Consider the following 22,192-nt stretch of genomic DNA (forward strand, 5'->3'; position numbering starts at 1 on the left):
CCCTTGTGGCCTGCTGTACTGCCAGGGCAGCACTACCCAACCCCTAGGGATACCACTGTGAGGCTCTGACGTGATGACTTCTCCCCAGAGACTCAAAACATGGAGGCCATGACCTTCAGGCTCTTCTGTCTTTGACCTGGCTGATCCCATAGGTTCTCTTACTACAGCCACAATGGGCTCGGTCTAGTCTCCTATAAGATAAACAACTGCAGGACTCTGTGTCACTAATTGGAACCCCACTTGCTTCAGCCCTTCTGCCTAAAAGGGTCTACACTGGATAAGTCTGTGAGTTTGGCTTTATCAAGAACTAGCACACTTTATCTTTGCCCTGCATGAAATGGAACTTGTTGGTATTATATCAAGACCAAGACCAGCTCCAACATGCTTCCTTGTTCCCGAAAACAGAATTCATTCACTTGTTCATTCATGTTCATGAACTAAGAGAAGAATATTAATAGAGATACTTACAGAGTATCAAGATTAGTAGCTTGATAACTGCACTCACAAAGAAGGCCTCAGTCCTAGTAAGCAAACCAGAGAAGGCCATCTGGTCTACCTCCTTGCCCTCTTGCAGATATGAAGCACTGATGTTGAGCTTCTTACGCTAACCTAGGAGTTGCTCATTCAAATATGGACTAAGTTTTAGAGTAATTAGTGAGTCCCTAAAACTAGAGAGAAAGTTGCCATTTTGTAGAGCACAAGTCCATTTCTCTTATCAAATTCTCAAAAAGATCTATTATCCCAGATGACTAAGAAGCACAAAGCCAATCAAAAACTGCCCTTGCTGTTGTGGCCTCACAGCAAAGAAATGGAAAGGGCTGGCCACAGCACTTTCTGTCTTTTCTTATTGACAGAACCTCATTATTTCACCTTGGTCTCTATCTCCAAGCCAAATAATTCCAATCCCACTTGCAGAGTCTATTTTAAAATGCTTTAATCATGTTTTGCTTCAGGCCTTTCTTTTAAAAGTGGTCAATTTAAACCTATTGAGTTTTTCCAGTGGGTGGTAGGCCCCATGCAGGGTCCGGGAGATGAAAGACCTCAGGGGGGCTCCTGAGGGTAAAGATGTTTCAGTAAGCAGGAGAGAGATCAATTCAGAGGAGAGTAAGAGTAAGTCAGCAAAAGGCCAGGGAGGAGAAGTTGTGGCTAAGCACACAAAATTGTGTGTTTCACACACGGTGAAAACATGTCACCCGTGCAATAAACCTTCATGTATGGATTCTGGGTTGTAAGAAATCCTGTCTGATTCCTACCTGATGGCCAATACCAAATGAAAGAAAGGCAAAAAGGTAAACCATGTAGACAGTAATCTGAATAACGGGCTTCCTCACTTCACCGTCTAGTCACGGTTCTAAGCCAGGGGTTCTCAACCAGTGAGTGGAGACCCCTTGGGGTTAGCATATCAAATATCCTGCATATCAGATATGAGTTGAAAATTCTCAACAGTAGCAAAATTACAGTATGAAGTAGTAACAAAATAATTTTGTGCTTGGAGGTCACCACAAGGTGAGGAACTGTATTATATGCAGTCGTATACTGCATTAGGAAGGTCGAGAGCTGCTGTTCTAAGCAATGCCAACTGTATTTCTAACACACATCCCCCACACATTCTAGAACTGCATGGGAAGGAACCTGGAAACTGTGTCCCAGGAGCTGGAGGGACAAGCAGCTGAGAAAGGGCTTGCCAATAAAGCCTGAGGACCTCAATTCTATCCCTAGAACCCAAATAAAAATGCCAGGCACAGTGATGTCACTTATCCCTTATCCTAGTACTGGGGAAAAGACAAGTGGACCCTGGAGCTTGTTCCCCTCCAGGAGAAAGAGGAACATAGTCTAGAGACAAAAGTAAATGTCTAAACTCCAGAAATACCATTGTCAGATGAATGTAGCATGTCAAAAGTTGGAGAGAGTCAGTCCACGACTCCACAGGCCCAGAAGCCTCCCTGTTCCCCTTGTATCTGAAACCTTAAGGGAAACAAACAAACAAACAAAAACCCTGGGAATCTGAAGTGGCCACCTTGGAGTTCAGAGAGACTCAGATCTTGGTGGTGACACATTCTGCCCACTCAGTGGCACGGGGCAGCAGCATCTACCCCCTTGACCATGCTTTCCTCCTAGGGACTTGACTCATTCCCAGTTCCTCCACGGGGGCTCAGCACCCCTCCCCCATAGCCTCTCACCATGTTCCTGAGGACGGACATCTGCGTTTATGTTTTCCAGTTCCCGATTCTGACTCAATCCCAGGTTCCTATTTCTCTTTTCCTTTTTTTCCTTTGGCCTTTTGACTCTGAGTCTCGGTCAACCCAGCCTGGCTTCAATTCAAACTCACTATACAGGTTACCTTTCCTAATCCTCCAGTCTCTGCCTCCTGAGTGGCATGAAGACAGGTGTGTACCACCACACTGGCTTCTGAGTGGTCCTGGAGAGTGACCCCAGAGCCTTGTACATACAAGGCCAGTGCTGTACCAACTGCTGTTTTTCTAGGTCAGTTTCTGGGGCAAACATATCACCACCCTGAGGGGACCTGGTTAGGAATAAGAGTTCCATAGTTAATTGTGGTGGCACACACCTGTAACCCCAGCACTTGAGAGGCAGGGTCAGCAGAATTTCAAGTTCAAGGCCTGGCTACACGGGGAGAGCCTGCCATAAAAATTCAAGGAAACAAAAAGATGGGTTTCTCTCATGCCTGCATTATTGCCTCTCCCTGGTGACTGCTGTCCCTGCACCATTACATCAAGGCAGAGTAACACATCCTATAGCAAAGCAAAGGTCATCCAACCTTCCTGGTACTTCAAACAAAAGCTTGGAATGGATGTTCCAGGCTGTCCCATGACCATTCATTAGCGGTCATTTATTAACAACGGCATGATTGGTCTCTACCTCACACTAAGGTTCCTCCTCCCACCATTTCTTCTCTGTTCTGCTTCTTCACATACTCAAAGCTGTCCACTGAGATATTCCATCAGTTCATGCTGTCTCCTGCACGTAATTCAGTTCCTAGTTTTAAATCCAGATGTTTAAGTTGTCTTCTCCTTGCTTGATCACAGACCAGTCTTCTCAATGTGTCATCTTAGTCACGCAACAAAGATACATGTCATCTGTCTTACCCCCATCCTTCAGCCAGCACTGTTTCAAGCTGGGGATACCTGCATGTATCCCCCTTGCCCTTCCTTAGCAGATCTTAGCTTGGCTACATTTTAGCGCCATGTGAAGCACTATGCCCAAACAGTGAGATCAAAAGTCCAGACATTGTATGGTTATAAAGCCACCCAGGAACTCAAAGGTGCATCCAAGGGTAGAACTTAAAACCAAAGTGAATACCCAAGTGTCCAAAGTCAGTGGCCTCATCCAGGGTCAACTTGAGGTCCCATTTTTGTCACCTGAGGCATGAAAACACAACTCTTCTGACTGACCGCCCACCTGACTAGGCAAGGCATTCATCACAGCCAAGCCTCAGTAAACCTTAGATGACCACCGTAATTGGTACAGCTTGCACCCCTGCTCCACTGGGGCTGTGCACTGTACTTGCAGTGACTGGGTCATTCATATCCCCCGGTATTCCCAAGTCAGTGTCTTCAGGTCTTCTTGTTACTTCTCTGGTCAATATGTGCCCCAAACCATTTCTCTCCTATAAGGCTTGGAAACCTCAGGTCTCTCTGGCTCCCCTCTGGTCCTCCTGATCCACCCCTGATTTCATATTAGCCTTCCAAATTTGCCATTTTCCAAGTACCACCTGTGGTGATTTGAGTAAGAATGGCTCCCATAGGCTCATTATATTTGAAAGCTTAGTCATAGTCATCGGGGAATGGCATTACATGGGAAGGTTTAGGGGTGTGGCCTTTTGGAGTAAGTGTAGCCTTGGAGGAAGTGTGTCACTGGTGGGTAGGCTTTGAGGTTTCAAAAACCCCATCCTGGCCCAGTGTCTTCTCTCTTCCAGCTGCCTGCAGATCCAGATGTAGAACTCTTAGCTACCTCTCCACGATCAAATCTGCCTGCGTGCCACTATCCTCCCCACCATGATGATAAAGGACTAAACCTCTGAAATCATAAGCCAGCTCCAATTAAATGTTTTCCTTTGTAAGACTTGCTGTGGTCATGGCATCTCTTCACAGCAATAGAACACTGACTAAGACACCACATCCAGCTAAAGGACCCCAATAGTTGTCCATTGTCCAAAAGTTCTCGGTCTTAGTTCTGGCCTGCTAGGTCTACAGACTTCGGGCTTTGTGGTTTTTCCCTAGGCATCTTCTTACTTCCTCCATGTAGATTGTCTGCCTGAGCCAAGTTCTTGCCTCATGTGCCCTATTCCCTGACAGAACCCATGTGTGCTAACATCTATATTCAAGATTTCTCAAACTTCCCACCACAGTCTCTGGAGAGGTAACCTTTCACCTCACTCTGTAAAACACTTGGAGGGTGCATTCTGCTCCATAAAACCCACGGTTTTATCACTATCTTCAAATGTTGACCTGTTTGTCTTCTAGTTGAATGGGTATCTGTCCTTGACAGTATAACCTCACCAAGCAGGGAAAATCTATGTGGTCCTCACTGAATTCCCAGTGCTGGAGGTAGGAGGAGAAGAGGGAAGGGCATGCTGCCCCCACAGTAATAAGACATTAGGCAACCATTAGATCTCAAGAAATTCCTATTCCCAAAGTCCGGCATTTAGATAAAAGCCACCATTCCCTCGAGCACTTAAGAAGACAGTTCCTAATTAACTGTGGCACTGGAACCTGTGGCTCCTCCATTAACCTGTGCCTGGGATGCCTATTAGCATATTAAGGTCTTAGGCTCCCTCAGTCATGCACCTGTTACAGTATCATCCTGGTATGCGGTCTCTCTCTCTCTCTCTCTCTCTCTCTCTCTCTCTCTCTCTCTCTCTCTGTCTCCACTCCAATATGAGACATGCTTCTCTGAAATGCAGCTCCCCAAGCTGGCCACAGCTCTCCCCTTCCCTCAGGATGTAGCTAAGTGCTGCCTATATACAGAGCCCTCCTGGCCACACCCACAGCTCTAAGCAAGCACTCTCTCCCTTGACTGTATGTGTTATTATATAAAGATACATGCACAATGAAAAGGACTGTGAGAAAGATAGGTCTGTACCCAGAACTCTGTCCATCATACTCCTGTGAAAATGAAATAGGCCAAGAGCAGAAACACCACAGAGGCCATCTTGTGCAGACGAGGGGATAATTCAGTACTGGCTTCCTTTCTTTCCTCTTCCTCCACTCTCCCTCCCTGCCTTTCTGGAATGAATCTGTAGTCCCTTTGTAAAGAAATAATAAAGAAAAGTATGTGTTATTTGAAATTCCTCACAGTTCTATTCCCTTGGACCCCTGACTACCAGCAGCCTGAAGACCTGTGGGATGGAGACTCCACCATGGAAATCTCCTCCTTCTGGGAAAATCCTCCACCCTCTCCCCCAGCCAGGCAGAATCTCCAGGATTCAGAGCTGAGCACCTTAAACCTCTCCCAGCAAATTCCTCTCTCTACAGCCTCCACATTTAGCAATGGAGGAACGCCTGTTAGGATGCTCGGACAAAGCCTGGGCACACAATCCACCTGTTGCTCTCTGCTCTGCTTTATAAGACCAGGAAACTCAAGATACCTCGCCCACACTGCCAGGCTAATCAGCTGTCACTTACTGTCACCCACCCACCCATGTCAGCGTAGGGTTTATTCTTTTCTAGAAAGCAGAACTGATAGAAGTTTAAAAAGAAGTGGAGCTGCTTAAAGTCAAAACTGGGAAAACATAATCTGTTTTGAAGTTAAGTATCGATCGTGTATGAAAACTGGCAAAGTTGCTGTTTTCCAAATGAGGGGCCCAGTGATGTGCAGGACTGCAGCGAACACTGGAACTCTGGGAACTGTTTTATCATTCACAAATACTATTGTTCCAAAGCTAGGGAGGAAATCTGGGTATGAATTAAGTGACTTCTCATAGATCACAACAGGCTGATGTTCCCTTCGCTATGCAAATTAATAAAATTCAAATGATGACTGACAGCTGGTAGACAGAAAGTCAGGCAGACAGACAGACACAACTTAATCAGTGGTGATCTATATACTGAGAGATCTGGGCTACTTAAATCATGCAGATGTAAACTCAGAAATAAAATCGCACACTTAAAATTGGCTTTGTAGTTAGAAACTCTAGAATTGGGGAAAAACTAAGGAAGTTCTAAAGATTTCTTATGTGAAGATAAGTCAACATACATGTATAATTTTACCTATTTGAGTGGCCTTTGGTAGGGATTATTTTCATAGGCGTAATATAAAATAGGAGTAATATACGATAAATTATTATTAATAATTTTTTAAAAGGCTGCTGGTGTGCTAGCTCAGTGGGTAAAGGTACTTGCTACCAAGCCTGACACCTGAGTTTGATCCCTAGAATCCACAGGATGGGAAGGAAGAACCGACTCTTGCCGGTCCTCTGACCTCTATGCACGCACTATGGTGCACAGACCCACACATATGTTTTTAAAAATTAAGACATGGCTCAATGGCTAAAAGCAAACACCACTCTTGCAGAGGAGTCAAGTTCCAGCATCCACGCTAGGCGGCTCACAACCATCCACAACTCCAATTCCAGGGAGAGCCAATGCTTCCAAGGGACGTATTAGACAATTCTTACACATATTCTGTCACGTACAGCTCTTTAAGTATTTCATAGTTTAGGATGTTACTTTAAGTGGACTTTGAAAAATCTCCAATAGGTTTTATTAGCACATAAAAATAAATTTGGATCTTTTATATTAATCATGTGCCTTTCTTTTTAAATTTTTAATTATTTTTTATGTGCATGGGTGTTTTGCTTGTATGTCTGTGTGAGGATGTCAGACCCCATGGAACTGAGTGGAGTTACAGACTGTTGTGAGCTGCCATGTGGATGCTGGGGATTGAACTCAGGACCTCTGAAATAGCAGACAGAGCTCTTAACTGAGCTATCTCTCCAGCCCCCTAATCATGTACCTTTAAACTTTATTTTAAAAACACACACACACATGAGGCTAGGTGGTGGTGCACAGCTTTAATCCTAGCACTTGGGAGGCAGCAGATCTCCAAATTTGAAGCCAGCCTAGTCTGCAGAGCAAGCTCCAGGATAGAACAGAGAAACCCTGCTCAAAAAACCCACCACCACCAACAAAACAAAAAAACATATATATACACACACACAAAAATTAGGTAAATGAAATTAAAACTTTTGTCTTCTCTTCCATGACTCTTAGACATGCCAGGGTGGGTTTGCTACTTCATATTATGCTAAGCAAGAATACAATTTTAGTTGTTAGCAGAGGTTTAACATCTATCTTTATAATGCACGATGCCAGTTGAGAGCATCTAATTCATGTTTGGAACCATAGAAATGATGCAATAAGCCACACGGACCAACTGAACACACGCTTCATTCTCAGCATGACGGCGGGGTGCTCCACAGCACTAACGAGGCTCTGTACTTTGCTCTGAAACATGCACGTTCTACTAACGCACTGCATATTCTGCTCACTTATGAGTGCGGATGAAAGAAAGCAAAGATGCAGGATGCGTCCCATCTTCCCTTCCCTTGGATGTCATCAACTTCAGCACCAAGTGGCTGGCTAGTTCAGGGAGGTGACCGGAGAGGGAAGAAGAAATTCTTTGCCTGTGTGTTTTTTGAGAACTCCCCCACCTTCTCTCTGCATTTGAAGAAATCCTAGTAAGATCAGAAGAATGGCCTCTCGGGACCATGCACCCCTCTGCCTAGCTGCAGTGAGGATATTTATTTGGGGGTTTGTTTGGTGTCTTGTACCATCCCAGATATCACGGGCTCACCAGAATTCACTGTCACAGGGGTATCTCGAATATTATATGCAAATGAATGACAAGGTCCTTGTGTGTTTTCTCCACATACATGCTGTAGTAACTCACACCCATTTTGTCATGAGACATGATTTATATAATTGTATTTTTTAATGTTATAGGTCTTTCAAAAAGATTTATTTTTATTATGTGTATGGGTGTTTTGCCTGCACATATGTCTGTGTACCACATGTGTGCAATACTCTTGGAAGCCAGAGGAGAGTGTTTAATCCCCTGGAACTGGAGTTACAGACAGTTGTGAGCTTCTATGTGGGTGCTGGTAATTGAATCCAGGGTTTCTGGAAGGGCAGCCGGTGTTGTAACCACTGAGCTGTCTCTCTAGCCCTAACTGTATTACTTCTAAATGTGCAAGCAGATATGATACGATGTGCTGAGCTATGGTGTGTTAGTTGGTACATATATACACCCCAAGAGCATGTCAGAGCCTTTGAAAAGCCTACATGCTGCAGTCGTTGGGAAGAAGCTTCTAGGACTGACTGTGCTGTAGGTACAGCTGACTGTTCAGCTTGCTCACGTGTTCCGTGTGCGTAACAGACAAACACTAATTTCAGTTTGTTCCGTCAGTAACTGAGGAGTGCGGAAATCTCCAAACACAATTATGGGCTCGCCCATTCTTTTAGTTTCGTCACTTTTTGCTAAACTAGATCAGGCTGTGCCTTTTTTTTTTTTTTTTTCTTCTGTGTGTGTATGCTATGTATGTGGGTGTGCACAACCATGTGTGTGCAAACAGGCGACAGCGGCTCTCATTGAACCAGCTTGCCATTACAGCTAGACTGGCTGGCTAATGAGCTCAAGGGCCTTCTTGTCTCTACCCCACATCAGAGTTACACTTACACCGCCATAGGTGGTTTGCATGTGAGCCCTGAGCTACCTTTTTTTCTTTTTTTGAGACAAAGTTTATTGGTTTATTTTGTTGTTGTTGTTATTTTAACTAAACCCCTGACAAGAACCAAAATAGGAAAGGATGAATTAATTCTACCTTACAGAATAAGGACACTGCCCACTGTGGCATAGAAGGCACCATAGCAGAAATGGCCTCAGAATTATTTGGGATTTTTTTTGTTTTTGTTTTCCAAGACAGGCTTCTTTGTGTATCCCTGGCTGTCCTGGAACTCACTCTGTAGACCAGGCTGGCCTCAAACTCAGAGATCCGCCTGCCTCTGCCTCCTGAGGGCTGCGAATAACCACCAAGCCTGGCTAGAATTTTTTTTTTTAATGTTTCTTAGCTGTTTTGTTAGGGAATGGGTGCTGACCACACACTCTGTCCCTCCATGGGTGCCAGAGTCCTGGATAACCCATTTGACCTTGCTGAGCGTGTGACCGCCCCCTTCACGGTGAAGGGGAGAAGAACCCCATGACAGCCTCTGACCTGGAGCTAGACCATCTGACTCCAAAGCTAGCTCTGCCATTACCAATGCTGTGATCTTGGGCAGAGCGACAATGGCCAGAACTTTGATAGTGATGACAGTGTCAGGTCTTAGGGGTTGTGGTAAAGACCGATTAAAGCCAGTGAACAAAGCTCTGGTAAACCAGAAACCTCACTCAAATGCCAGTGCCAGCATCGGCATTATCACTGCATGCTTATTTATAACTCCTAACTCTACAGATACATTTCCACCGGAGTGAACTAAACTGCATTTTGTCTGAGTGTATTTGCAGATAGGAGGGGCAGGAGCGCTCCAGCTGCCAAAGGGGATCTGGTGTCTACTGCTACTGCTGCCTGGACAAGTGTGAGAACAGGGTCTGTGATACACCACTGAGCCTTCCAGAGAGCAGAACTGTAGAAATGATGGTGTCAGAAGCCCTGATTCCCAGTCCAATCTACCCAGCTCTTCTACCAGCTAGGGAGCTAATGATTACTGCAAGGTGCCAGCCTGTATGGTAGGGCACTGGCCTAGAGCAGGTTCAGGACTCAAAAGAGCAGATGGAAACCCAGATATATGCTGTGCATGTTTTCAGGTCCTACTCATGAGAGTTCTGTGGCTCTTAGGCGAGAACCGACGTGGAGGCTGGGATAGGGCTGCAGAGGATAAGAGTCCTGGGGTAGGCAGACCATGGAGGCATGCAGATGGAGGGGTGTGGAGGGAGTAGTGCAGATGGAAAGGGGTGTGGAGGGAGGGGTGCAGATGGAGGGGTGTGGATGGAGGGGTCCGGATGGAGGGGTGCAGATGGAGGGGTGCGGATGAAGGGGTGCAGATGGAGGGGTGTGGAGGGAGGGGTGTGGATGGAGGGGTCCGGATGGAGGGGTGCGAATGGAGGGGTCTGGATGGAGGGGTGTGGATGGAGGGGTGCGGTTGGAGGGGTGCGGATGGAGGGGTGCAGATGGAGGGGTGCAGATGGAGGGGTGTGGATGAAGGAGTGCTGATAGAGGGGTATGGAAGAAGAAGTGTGGACAGAGGGGTGCAGAAGGAGAGGTGTGGAGGGCAAGTGTGACTGCAAGGACAGGGGAGGGTTAGAAGGAATCTGTCCAGGGAGGAGGCAGAGAGAGTGTCACGTGTGAGGGCAGGTGTCTGGGTGCCACTACTAGGAGGGGACACTCCACAGTCCTCCACACTGTGGTGTCTGTCCACTGTAGGCCAGGGCTTTAGCCGGGAAGAACTGCTCTTGGTTGCAGAGTAAACTTTGCTCTTGTTAACTTGGTAGAAAAATTGTGTCACGTCCCCAGGGACGCTGAGGTCGTAGCAGGCCAGGATCCTTTCTCCAGACTTGGGAGGGAAGGAGAAATTTCATTGTTATTTTTTATACCCTTGCCTTGGTTAAATTGGTTTCTTATTACAACCGTGTGTATGATATAGAAGAAAATAAGTATTCCCATTACTAACGGGTCCAATGCTAACAGTAGCTAAGCCTAAAGAATAATATTACAGGTATAGAAAATATATGTAAAATATGATATAGTATTTTCCAAGATTTCCATGTTGCCTCTATACCAGACTGAACCACAAAAAAATAAGTCTGCACTTTTGACAAATTGAAAGCAATTGGATATGGATAGTTTCATGTAGGTCAACCTAATTATTTAATATTTAACCAATTATTTAGGGAGTGATTTCACTGTACCAAGCCAGTATGCAGACAATAATAAACTTTTCTTTAGAGGCAAGGTCTCATGTAGTCTAGGCTAGACTCTGACTCACTATATTCCTGAAGATAACCCTGAACTTCTGCCTCCACCCCTGAGTACTGGGATTACAAGCATACACTACCACAACTAGCTTATGTGGTGCTGGGAATTGAACTCATGACCTCGTGCATGCTAGGCAAACACTCTTCTAACTGAGCTGTGTCCCTAGCCAATAAACCCTGAAGAAGTCATAATAGGAGGCAGTGATTCTCCCAGAGACAGGGACTCAGCTCTCTATGTTCCCAGCAGCCCAAAGCTTGTGCAGGCCTGCATCCAGCAGCACATGGCTGTGGCAGAGGAAAAAGATCCCTAAGCAAATAGAAAAATCAATGTCCATCACAAGACATACAAATGAAATTACATATTCTAAATTTAACATCCGCCACAGCATCTCTCTAACAGAAGTGGGGATCTGGAAAGGGGATGTGTCAGGCACCAATTGTGCTGACCTTTACTGTCCCCACAGGAAGATGGGGACAGAGAAGCAACAGGAATGGAGGCTGCAGAGGGGCGTGGCCCTGGACTGTTAGCAGGCAGCCCTGAGGAGGACTTGGTCCCGGAGAGGTCTTCTCCACCTCATGCAGTAAGTACCACATGCTAGGTAGAAGATTGCTGCTGCTAATGGAAACTTCTCCACAGAGAAGCCTTCATTCCTTCATTAAAGCCTGCCACCCAGGAGTGGGAGGACCTGTCACTCTAGGATTGATGCTTCTAAGTAGCTGCATTCTGACAGGACAGACTTTTAGAACAAGTAGGGAAAGGCATGGCAAACAGTAGGGGCACCCAGACTCTGGTAGGGACCACGGAAGGTGTAAAGCTCCAAAACTGTAACACCTAAGGGCTCCTGTGATGCAAGGGGGCTGGACTGATGACGAGACCAGCGTAGAGCAAGATGGCTGAATTCAACACAGGGTATAAACGAGAGGTCCATCCAGGCTACCTCCTGTGGCTCATCTAGGACAGGAGTGGGAGCCATGAGGGAAGAGAAGAAGGTTCAATAAGAAGGGGGCAGGAACCCAGGCCACTTCCAAAGTCTAAAGGACCAATACACCAGCAGGTCAAGATGGATCACCCTCTACAACTTCCTGACCTCCCACGCAGGTCCACAGGCGCCTCTCTAGGATGCAGACATTGACTGCTGCCCCAGCTCTTTTACTGTTCCCTTCAGGTGTGGTTAGCACCAAACCTACATAGACAAGTTGTTAACGGTATCATATTTCCATATTAAAATAGAACCTAAACCGGCAAAATACATAAGATGGCTGCTGTTTCTAAGAAAAGGATTTTAGAAATGCTCTAAACTATAAGTAGCTGAAAGAAAATGCCAGTAAACTGGAGGTCGTCAGCAACAACTAAAAAAATGATCACAAATAAGGAAGGGACCTGACAAATATCTAGGGGGTTCTGTAGCCTGATTATTCCAAGTGACCTAATTCTTTAAAAAATGTTTTTAGACTTATCATTATATGTGTATGAGTGTTTTATCTGCATGCATGTGTCATGTTCATGCTTGCATGTTTATCTGCAGATCATGTCCATGCCTGGTACTCTGAGAGGCCAGAAGGCGGCTCCAAATCTGAAACTGCAGTTGCAGCCAGTGGAGAGCAGCCATGTGGGTGCTGGGAATTGGACTCAGGTCCTTTGCAAAACCAAGTATTCTCAAACACCTGGAACAATTCTCCAGCCCTAAATGACTTAACTTTATGAAAATTAGAAATTACAGGCCACACATGCTAGATACAAAAGAAGCCACACAGAAAACCAGCTATAGTACAGAAATGAATTTCCCTAACCAAAAGATCTGGGCTGGAGAGATGGCTCAGCAGTTAAGAGCACTGACTGCTCTTCCAGAGGTCTTGAGTTCAATTCCCAGCAGCCACATGGTGGCTCACAACCATCTACAATGGGGTTTAGTGTGTTTAAAGACAGCTACAGTGTACTCATATACATAAAATAAATAAATAAATCTTTTTTAAAAATCTGAAATTCAAAATGCTTCCAAACCTGAAACCTTTTAATTCACACATGATACCCCAAATAGAAAATTCCACATTAAGCAACATTTTTTTTCCAGGCAGAAGTTAGCTAAACTCTTGCACAAAAATTAAATTACCTTCTTGTTATAACTCACTCAGTGAGTTAAGTGTTACAGTGAGGACCTAATTCAGATTCCCCGCATGCATGGGCACAGTGGGACATGCACAGTGATGGCAGAGTTCTCTGTATGTTTTTACTGGGAATACAGTCCCACAGCCGTCAGCACCTATCCAGGTATACATGTACAGCATAGTCGGCTGGAAAAAAGAGCAGGAGAAGCTAACTATGGTGGCACAAGCCTGTAGCCCAGCACTGCAGACACAGAATTTGTTGGACACAAAAGTGGCCAGACCACTTTTCTTTTTTTTTTTTTTTTTTTTTTTTTTTTTTTTTTTTGGTTTTTTGAGACAGGGTTTCTCTGAGTAGTCCTGGCTGTCCTGGAACTCACTCTGTAGAACAGGCTGTCCTCGAACTCAGAAATCCGCCTGCCTCTGCCTCCCAAGTGCTGGGATTAAAGGCATGCGCCACCACCGCCCGGCGACCACTTTTCTTTTACATCAAGGAAGCAAGAAGAGTTTCAGGGTCTCGCTGACCAGCCACTCTAGCTAACTCAGTGACTGCTGGGTTCAGCAAGAGACCCTATCCAACACAGAAAGTGATTCAAGAAGACACTTTGATGTCAACCCTGGCTTCTACACACATACTCATTCATGTGTATGTGTGTTTGTGTGTATGCATATATGCACGTGTGCCTGTATGTGTACATGTGTATGTATGTGTATGTATGTGTGTATGTGTGCATGAGTATGTGTGTTTGTGTGTGGTTTTGTGTATGTATGTGTATGTGTATCTGTACGTGTTTGTGTATGTATGTGTATATATGTGTGTGTGTACACAAATATTTTTTTACTGTCTTTTCATCAAATTCACTGTGCCTTAGCCTGCAGCCATCTGAAGTATATACTGTGACAGGTATTGGCAACTATGAGAATCTATATGTCTACATTCCCTATTAAAAACATATACAGAATTCTGTCATGGCCACAAGAGTCCCACTGTGACCCACACGGCCAACTCCCCCAGCACAAGTTCCACAGAAGTCCCACCCACCACCTGACACCACCCATGTCACCTGTGCTTGTCTTGTTAATGCCTTTTTTAAATATGGTGTTACATGCTCTGACACACATAATCTGCCACAATAATCCAAAATTTGACATTAATCAAGTTGTACATCCTCAGGAAAGAATCCTTTTGGGCATTTTAATCTAGAAAAATTGGCTTCAAGACCAGACACACACCATGCTTCCTGGGGCAGTGTTCTCCATCACTGTCCACCTTCAATTTTTTGGCTATAAAATGCCATGGACAAGGACAAGTACCTCACAGAGGGGACTGAAAGACTAATGGAGACACTATAGGGAGAGCAAGCTTTCAAGGCTTACACAAGGGCAATTCCTAGCTGATCATGGAGGCTCACAACTTTAATCCCAGCATTTGAAATGCAGAGGCAGGTGGATCTCTGAGTTCGAGGCCAGCCTGGTCTACATTCTAAGTATGATTCCAGAGTAGTTTAGCATCTTCAGAGCAAACACAGAAGTGAAGACCACAGATATGTCAGAGGCATCACAGAAGGAGCGTGGGGACTGCTTCCAAGTTGAACAGTGAGCCTCAAGATCATCTCCTCACCTATGCCTAGTGACGAGCTTTAGGGGTTGTACATAGAGATTCCCAGGGAGGAAGATGAATGGTCAAGCACACGGAAACAAAGCAAGGCCATGAGAACCTGTTGGAACATCCCCTGCCTACATGTCTAATGATGCCCCCATTTACAGACAGACCACTTTTCTTTTACACCAAGGAACCAAGAGAGCTGACTTAATAGACAGGTTTTCTTGGCCTTCCTCCACAACATACCAGAGACCTTCACTATGCCTCCTCCTGGTCCTCTGCTCTAAAATAAAGCAGTCAGTAAAAAGAAGAACCACAGCCATAGCAGAGTGGGGGCATCAGAAGTACACTGTCGTTCGTCCTTCTGGACAGTTCTGCAAGAGCCTCCTTTCCCTGGAAAAAGAAAACAAACTGGTGGCTGTCCCCAACGCTCACCCTGCACTGATTGTTAGAGGTGGATCACCAAAAGCCACGCCTAGCCAACAAAGCCACAATCACTCCAACTAGAGTTTGGTTTTTCTTAATTACTATTGGGAAGGGTTTACTAACTGGAAAGATGCCCATTCTGAGGGTCTTAGGTTGTTGTTGCTATTCTTTTGTTTTGTTTATATTTTTGTGTGTGATAAATGCACGTGTGTATGCAGGCGCACACACCTGTGCACACAGAGGCCAAAGGACACCAGGTGTCCTTCTCTATTACAGACGACCTTATTCCCTTCATGCAGGTCTCTAACTGAACCTAGAGCTAGGCTGGAAGCCAACAAGACCCCAGCAATCCAGTGCTCCCCACGCCATGCCCATGCTGAAGACCACGCCTAGCCTGTTATATGGATGCTGGAATCAGAACTCAACGGCCCTTCAGAGCCAGGTGCTGTTTCAGGATATTTGATCACACTGTGATCCCTGAAATTGTGTTATGTACAGAGAAAACAAAATAAACAAACAAAACAACCTTTTTCTAGTTGGGGTGTGGCTCAGCCCCTAGCACACACCTTTAGTCCCTTAGGCTGGAATACAAACACACCCTTAGTTCTCACTTTTAATCCCAAACAATGAAGGTAAATTACTTTGTGGAAGGATGCACCATGTTTGAAAGTGATATCTAATTGAGTGTCAGGCAAAGTCATGAATCAGAAAAAGATTTGATAGACTAGGATATGCCCAGCTCTCACATGAAGAGAGAGGAAAGGGAAGCTACTTAAGAGAGCAGTGCAGAGAGAGAAAAGAGAGGAAGAGGCAGTTTCACTGGGACAGTTATAGCGAGAGGCTGCAGAGAAAGACACAACAAGCCAACGAATAAATAGCCAGAAGATTAGAACATATCGCTGAAGTTAGTATGAGGCCAAGCAGAGCAATTCAGGAGCAGCCGAAAGAAAGAGAGAAGCCAGATTGAATTAGTCAGCTTGGAGAGGAGTTTGAGCCAGAACAGCTGAAATGAACCAGCCAGCTACAGTTCAACAGGAACTAGAAAGGGTGAGCTTATTCAGCAGTAAGTCTGAAAACACTCTAGGCCTAGATTAGATTGTACGGAGGCTAGAAGCTTCCAGAACTAAACCTAGGTTGGCAGACAGAGGCAGTAAGCTTCCAAGACGCCAACTATACAGAATACAAGTTACATTTACAAGGTACGGCATTGTAAATCTGTAATCTCAGCACTTGGGAAATAGGGAAGGGAGATCATGAATTTAAGGTCATCCTTGGCTTTGTGGCAACTTCACGGCCAACCTGGGGCTACAAGAGACCTGGTCTCAAATAAAACAAAACAGACAAGGTATCTAGAAAAAGTACATGTGGATATGTCTTAAACAGGGAACGAGGATCCAAGGCCACAGCTGGGCACTGAGAGGGACTGGCTGGCAGAGCAGACAGGACACACAGGGAGCTGTTAGAGCCTGGCTCTACACTGCTGCCTTCCAAGAGGGCACCCTACCAGGATCAGGTTGGCAGGCGCTATAGTTTAAATACAGTTTTATTCCTTCAAAACTCACGTTGATATATGATTCCGGGTATTTTTGAGGAAAAAAAAGTCTGGGAGGGTTGTTTTGTTTTTGTTTGTTTTTTGTAAACCTGATACAAGCCAGGGTCATTGGGGAAGAAGGAACTTAAGAAAAGGCCTCCATCAGACTGGCCTATGTGCAAGTCTGGGAGCTTTTTTTTTTTTTTTTTAAATGACTGATGGGTGAAGTACCAGCATACCTGTGGGTGGCGCCAGTGATGGGCAGGTGCTCCTGGTTTGTATAAGAAAACCAGCAGCTCTTGAGAGGCAGAGGCAGGCGGATTTCTGAGTTCGAGGCTAGCCTGGTCTACAGAGTGAGTTCCAGGACAGCCAGGGCTACACAGAGAAACCCTGTCTCGAAAAACCAAAAACAAACAAAAACAACAACAACAACAAAAACAAACAAAAAACAAACAAACAAAAAACAAACAAACAAAAAAAAACCAGCAGCTGAGCAAGCCATGGGGCCCAAGCAAGAAGCAGCCATCCTCTGTGGCCTTTTCCTGCCTTCAGGTTCCTGTCCTGAAGTCCCCCAATGTTGAACTATAATCTGTGAGGAGAAATAAACCCTTTCCTCCCCAGACTGCTTTTAATTGTGGTGTTTACCACAGCAGAAGAAACCTAACTAGGCTACTATGGCCTTTAAAAGGTATCCAGGTCCTTAAGAAATCAATGTCTGTCTTGTGTGATTGGGCTAGATTATGGTAAACCCGGGTCATTTTTCCTTCTCAGTCCTGGCTTTCTGGCAGCAGTTGAAGCCACACAAGGTCCTCATTGGAAGTTGACTAGACGCCATGTTCTTAAACTTCCCAGTCTCTAGACTCACGAGCTATTAATACCACTGTTCTTTATAAATTACCAGATCTTGGATGTTGTGTTATAGGAATGGAAAAAAGACCGAAAGTTACAAAGCCAGTCTGCCAGTCACATAAGAACTTGGCATGGCCCTTGTGGGTAAAAGTCAGACCTGAAGGACATGCCAGGGGCACGCCTAGAGCCAGCCACAACGCTGCCAACGGTGGCTGCCACAGGCACTGCACAATCTGATTCAACTGTGTATCTCCAAAGCCAATCTTGAAGAGACATGTTGACAGCAAACCACAAACAGAAACCTTGATGTTCAAGTCCAGTCTACAGTGGTAAAGAGCATGAGGGTGGGTCCTTCTCACAGGTGCCCCTGACTTCTCTGTTTACAGGGAGTGTGGAGAAGGGGAAGAAGCCATTTCTAATTAAAGTGTCTTCCTCAGAAAACAGGAGGAGAAAAAAAAAAAAAGCTAAAAACATGATCCAAGGGAGAAAAAGGCATCAAGACAGAAAAGGGCCAGGAGGGGACAGGAGAGAAGCAACAGGCTACAGCTAGAATATATAAATGACAATCCTAAGGGAAAAGATAGGTATGGTTAATAAAAATCAATGAGTAAACACAGGCCCTATGGTCATATTCTGCTACATTATACTGAGGTTTAAGGCTCAAAACACTTCTGATAATTCTTCTGGAAGAGAAACAGTGATTATGCATAAACTTGGCCTGATTCATTTATAGATCAAAGGTGAGAGCTGGCTGCCAAGACCAGACGGAATAGAGAAATAATTTAGCAAGGCATGGTGACAGAAGCCTGTAATCTCAGCCCTCAAGTACTGGAGGCAGGAGGCCGAGGAGTTGGAGGCCAGCTTGGGCTAAGATCAAGAGAGAAGAGGAGGGAGGGAAGGGAGGAGGAAGAGAAGGAAGAGAGGAGGGAGGGAGAGTGGGGATCCACGTGAAGCTCTGTAGTTTATAAGGTATACATTAGCCCCTGCCTCTACCAATAAGGTATCACTCCTGTCGTTGTTTGTCAGGGTACAAAATGCTATCAGACAGAAATGTCACAGGCCACATGTCATGCAGGCCCCAAGCAGGCATAGAGATGGGTCATGGACAGTTTGTCACCAAGTACTCTACACAATGGCGGCTTCCCAACACTTCCATCTTAAGCCCTCCTCTCCTGAGTCTACCCTCTGACCCTGAGCAGCTCCTCACCCTTTTAGGTTCCCTTAAATATTTGGTGACTGCAACTCTCCATGTGTGAAGGTTTCTTCTAAGCTCCAGATCTCAAGGACACAGTATATGGTATACATACAGGACTGGTCTGGATAGATGTCCACAGGCACATCACACAAAGTTCACCTACCCCATCCCTCTCTGCTTCCATCTTGGTAAGTGGCCCAGTGGCATCCTCCTTGGGTCACTCCAACAGGCTCCTATGCTGCCTTCAATCTCCTTGAATCTGCCAGCATAATCCATATGCATGGAAACCAGATCCTGTCTGTCCCTTGCTTGAATTCCTTTGATACAGTTCCATCGTCATAAGAATAAAGCCCTTACTTAGTTGGGGATGTAGCTTGGTTGGTAAGGCATTTGCCTCCTGTGGATGAAGCCCCAGCACCATGTAAACCAAGCACAGTGGCACACGCCAGGAATCCCAGCACTTGGGAGGCAGAGGCAGGAGAAGTGCAAAGCTATTCTCAGCTAGCCCAGCAGTAGTGGTGCACGCCTTTAAACCCAGCACTTGGGAGGCAGAGGCAGGTGGAGCCAGCCTGGTCTACAGAGTTCCAGGACAGCCAAGGCTACATAGCGAGACCCTGTACCAGAAACAAACAAACAAACAAACAAAAACAGGGCTGAGGCTGCAGCTCAGTGGTATAAGAGACAGAAACAGAGAGACAGAAAGATAGAGACAAAGAATAAAAAGTCCTTCCACTACCTGGTTCTGAGCCTGTCCTTCTACCTCCCACCACCAAGTCATGTTCTTGGAACACAGTGATTCTCACCAGCCCCAAGCAATCCTGAACCTCTTTATGGCCCTGATTCCATTGCTCCACCTGGAAAACTCCTATTAATACTTCAGGGCCCGACTCAAAAGCAGCTCAGGAGCTTCTTCCTGGGTTTCTGCAGACAGGTACTCTCTCGAACACAGGATCTGTTCCCCAGCCTGTGGGCTCTGTGTGCATGGGCCTTGGGATCACTCACTGTACACATCCCACCCTGAACAATGTTTGCTGCTCTGCCAAGGTATTTGTGAGGCGGTATAAGGAATGGAAATTTCTCCCGGACTGGAGGAACAAGGGAGGGGAGATGGCCACTGCTCCAACTCTGCTCTGTGGATCTTCTGAGAGATCTTATGCAAATCACTTGTGCCTGAGGACCAGATGAAAACTAGGCCAGTGGAAAGTCAATGACTCATTTTCTAGGCTCCTAAAATCCCTCTTTGGCTGCTGCTTTCCCCTTGGGCCAGGAAAGGTATTTAGGGGCAAGCGGCAGAGGATACTTAAAGAGTTAAAGAAATCCTGGGGGCTGGAGAGGTGGCATTTGTTACTCTCTCTGAGGACCAGAGTTTGGTTTTCAGCACCCAAGTGTGGCTTGCCACCATGTAAAACAGCTCCTCTAGGGGATCTCACACCCTCTTCTGGCACCAGGGCCACCAGGGCCACCAGGGGTACGAGGCACACATGTGGTGCCACGTACATGCATGTAGACAACAAAGCACTCAGACACATAAAATAAAAATAAAGAAATCTTGAAAAAAGAGTTAAATCTTGCTTTAAAAAAAAAAAATCACTCTTGCTAGGAGGTGGTTGGGCACACCTTTAGTCCCAGCACTCAGGAGGCAGATCTCTGAGTTCGAGGCCAGCCTGGTCTTGAGAGCAAGTTCTAGGACAGCCAGGGCTACACAGAGAAACCCTGTCTCAAAAAACATAAATAAAGAGCACTCTCCCCCCCTTCTCTCTGCCTTTCTCTGTCTCTACTCCCTCAACTCTCCTCCCCATGCCCTAAATAAACTCTAAATATACGAAACAACAACAAAACCCAAAATAAATAAAGAAATAAATAAAATCACTCTCAAGCCAACACAAGAATATTTCCTCAAAGACTCAGTAAGAGGTGAGAAGGGAATGAGGAAAGCGGATCACAGTGTTCCACGGCCTGCAACCAAGGCACCCTGCAACCAAGGCACGGCAGGGACTCCAGGACAGGTCCTTCTCTTCCCGGAAGCATGTGGCAGCCCACAGAGAAAGCTATAGTGTTTGCGTCCTAAAGATGCACGTAAGCAAAGCCTGCCTCCTGGAGAAGAACGGGAATATTTGAGCCAGGCTGCCTGGCAGCTGCTATGTGCAGAGCAAGGCCAACACTGGTATAGCGAGACAGCATGTCTTGAGGTATGGATGGCTTCCTGTGGCCTGGCACAGTGTCCTGGACACAAGATCTAGCCTGTGTTTGAAAAAGCAAGAAATCTGGGCATGGGAGCACCTGCCTGTAACCCAGTGTCAGGAGGTAGGGGCCAGAGAATAAGACATTCAAGTCCAACCCCAGCCTTTTTGAAAGCCAGGCTGGGCAACATGGGCTGTGTCTCAAAAAACAATTTTCTTAGAGTCAGGAAAAAAAAATTCTTCTGATGCATCAGAGGCAAAGCAAGGCCCAAGCAGAAGAGCATGCGAGCCTGCCTTCCGGCCCTGAACTCACAAAGATCCCCCTGCCTCTGCCTTTTGAGTGCTGGGATGAAAAGTGTGCATCACCACTGCCCGGCCTTAAAACTGTTTCTTAAACTTTTCAAAAAAACTAAGCAACTACACAGAGGATCTCACAGGGAATCTTAGTGGGGAGGTGTTGAGACAGTCTCACTGCGAAGCTCAGGCTGACCTCAAACTTGAAATCTCCAGCTCAGTCTCCAAAGGTCACAGTTATGTCCGTCACTCCCAGCTGAGACTCGAGAGCTTAATGAAGAACATGGCCCTGTTCCAAACCAGAGTCTAATTTCTCAAACACCCCTTGGCCACTGCACATCCTGTATCCACACCAACTCACAGCTTCAAAACTGAGTCTTGGGCCAGGAAGACAGCTCAGCAAGCAAAAGTGTTTGCTACTCAAGCCAGGTATCTGAGTTCAATCCCCAAAATATACAGCAGAGAGAACTTCCAAGGGTTGACTTTCACACGTTTGTACACGTGTGCCCACACTCACACATGCAAACGCATCACGCACATGCATATGCACAATGATAATAATTAGCAAAGTAAAAATTAAGTATAAAATAAAATGGAGTCCCTTCTCCCTAGCGGATTCCAAGTGCCTCCTAGCTCGGGACAGCCTCAGATGATGGCTGCTTTGACTACAATCCTGCCTTGTACTATGTCACGCTCAAATCAAGGAGTAAAATCAATTTCCTCTTGTACCTGAGTCAGTCTTATATTGCTTTGACCAATATTATGGACACTACAGTCATTAAAACCTGGAAGCATCCACTTTCTCCCAGAGGTCACGTGCTGTGATCCTGGGAGCCCCAGGAGCCTCATGGAGACACTACAAAGATAGCAAGATTCCAGACACAGAGCAAAGCATTCTGAGAACCTGCCAGAAGAGCCAGCAGCCAAACACAGACTATTGAATGAAACAGGCCCAGCAGCCAGAGAAAGTGACCCTAGACAGAGCCAGATAAATCAGAAAAGCTGCCATCAGAACAGAGCCA

General features: G+C 45.8%; 1 protein-coding gene across 4 annotated transcripts in view; it reads right to left on the bottom strand.

Moving 5' to 3' along the window:
- Adcy3 (adenylate cyclase 3) overlaps positions 1–22,192 on the bottom strand; it is an 84,148-nt gene that overhangs the window by 53,974 nt on the left and 7,982 nt on the right. The window lies entirely within an intron of this gene.

Source organism: Arvicanthis niloticus, chromosome 11 (genome assembly GCF_011762505.2).
Source record: "Arvicanthis niloticus isolate mArvNil1 chromosome 11, mArvNil1.pat.X, whole genome shotgun sequence".
Classification (NCBI taxonomy): Eukaryota; Metazoa; Chordata; class Mammalia; order Rodentia; family Muridae; genus Arvicanthis; species Arvicanthis niloticus.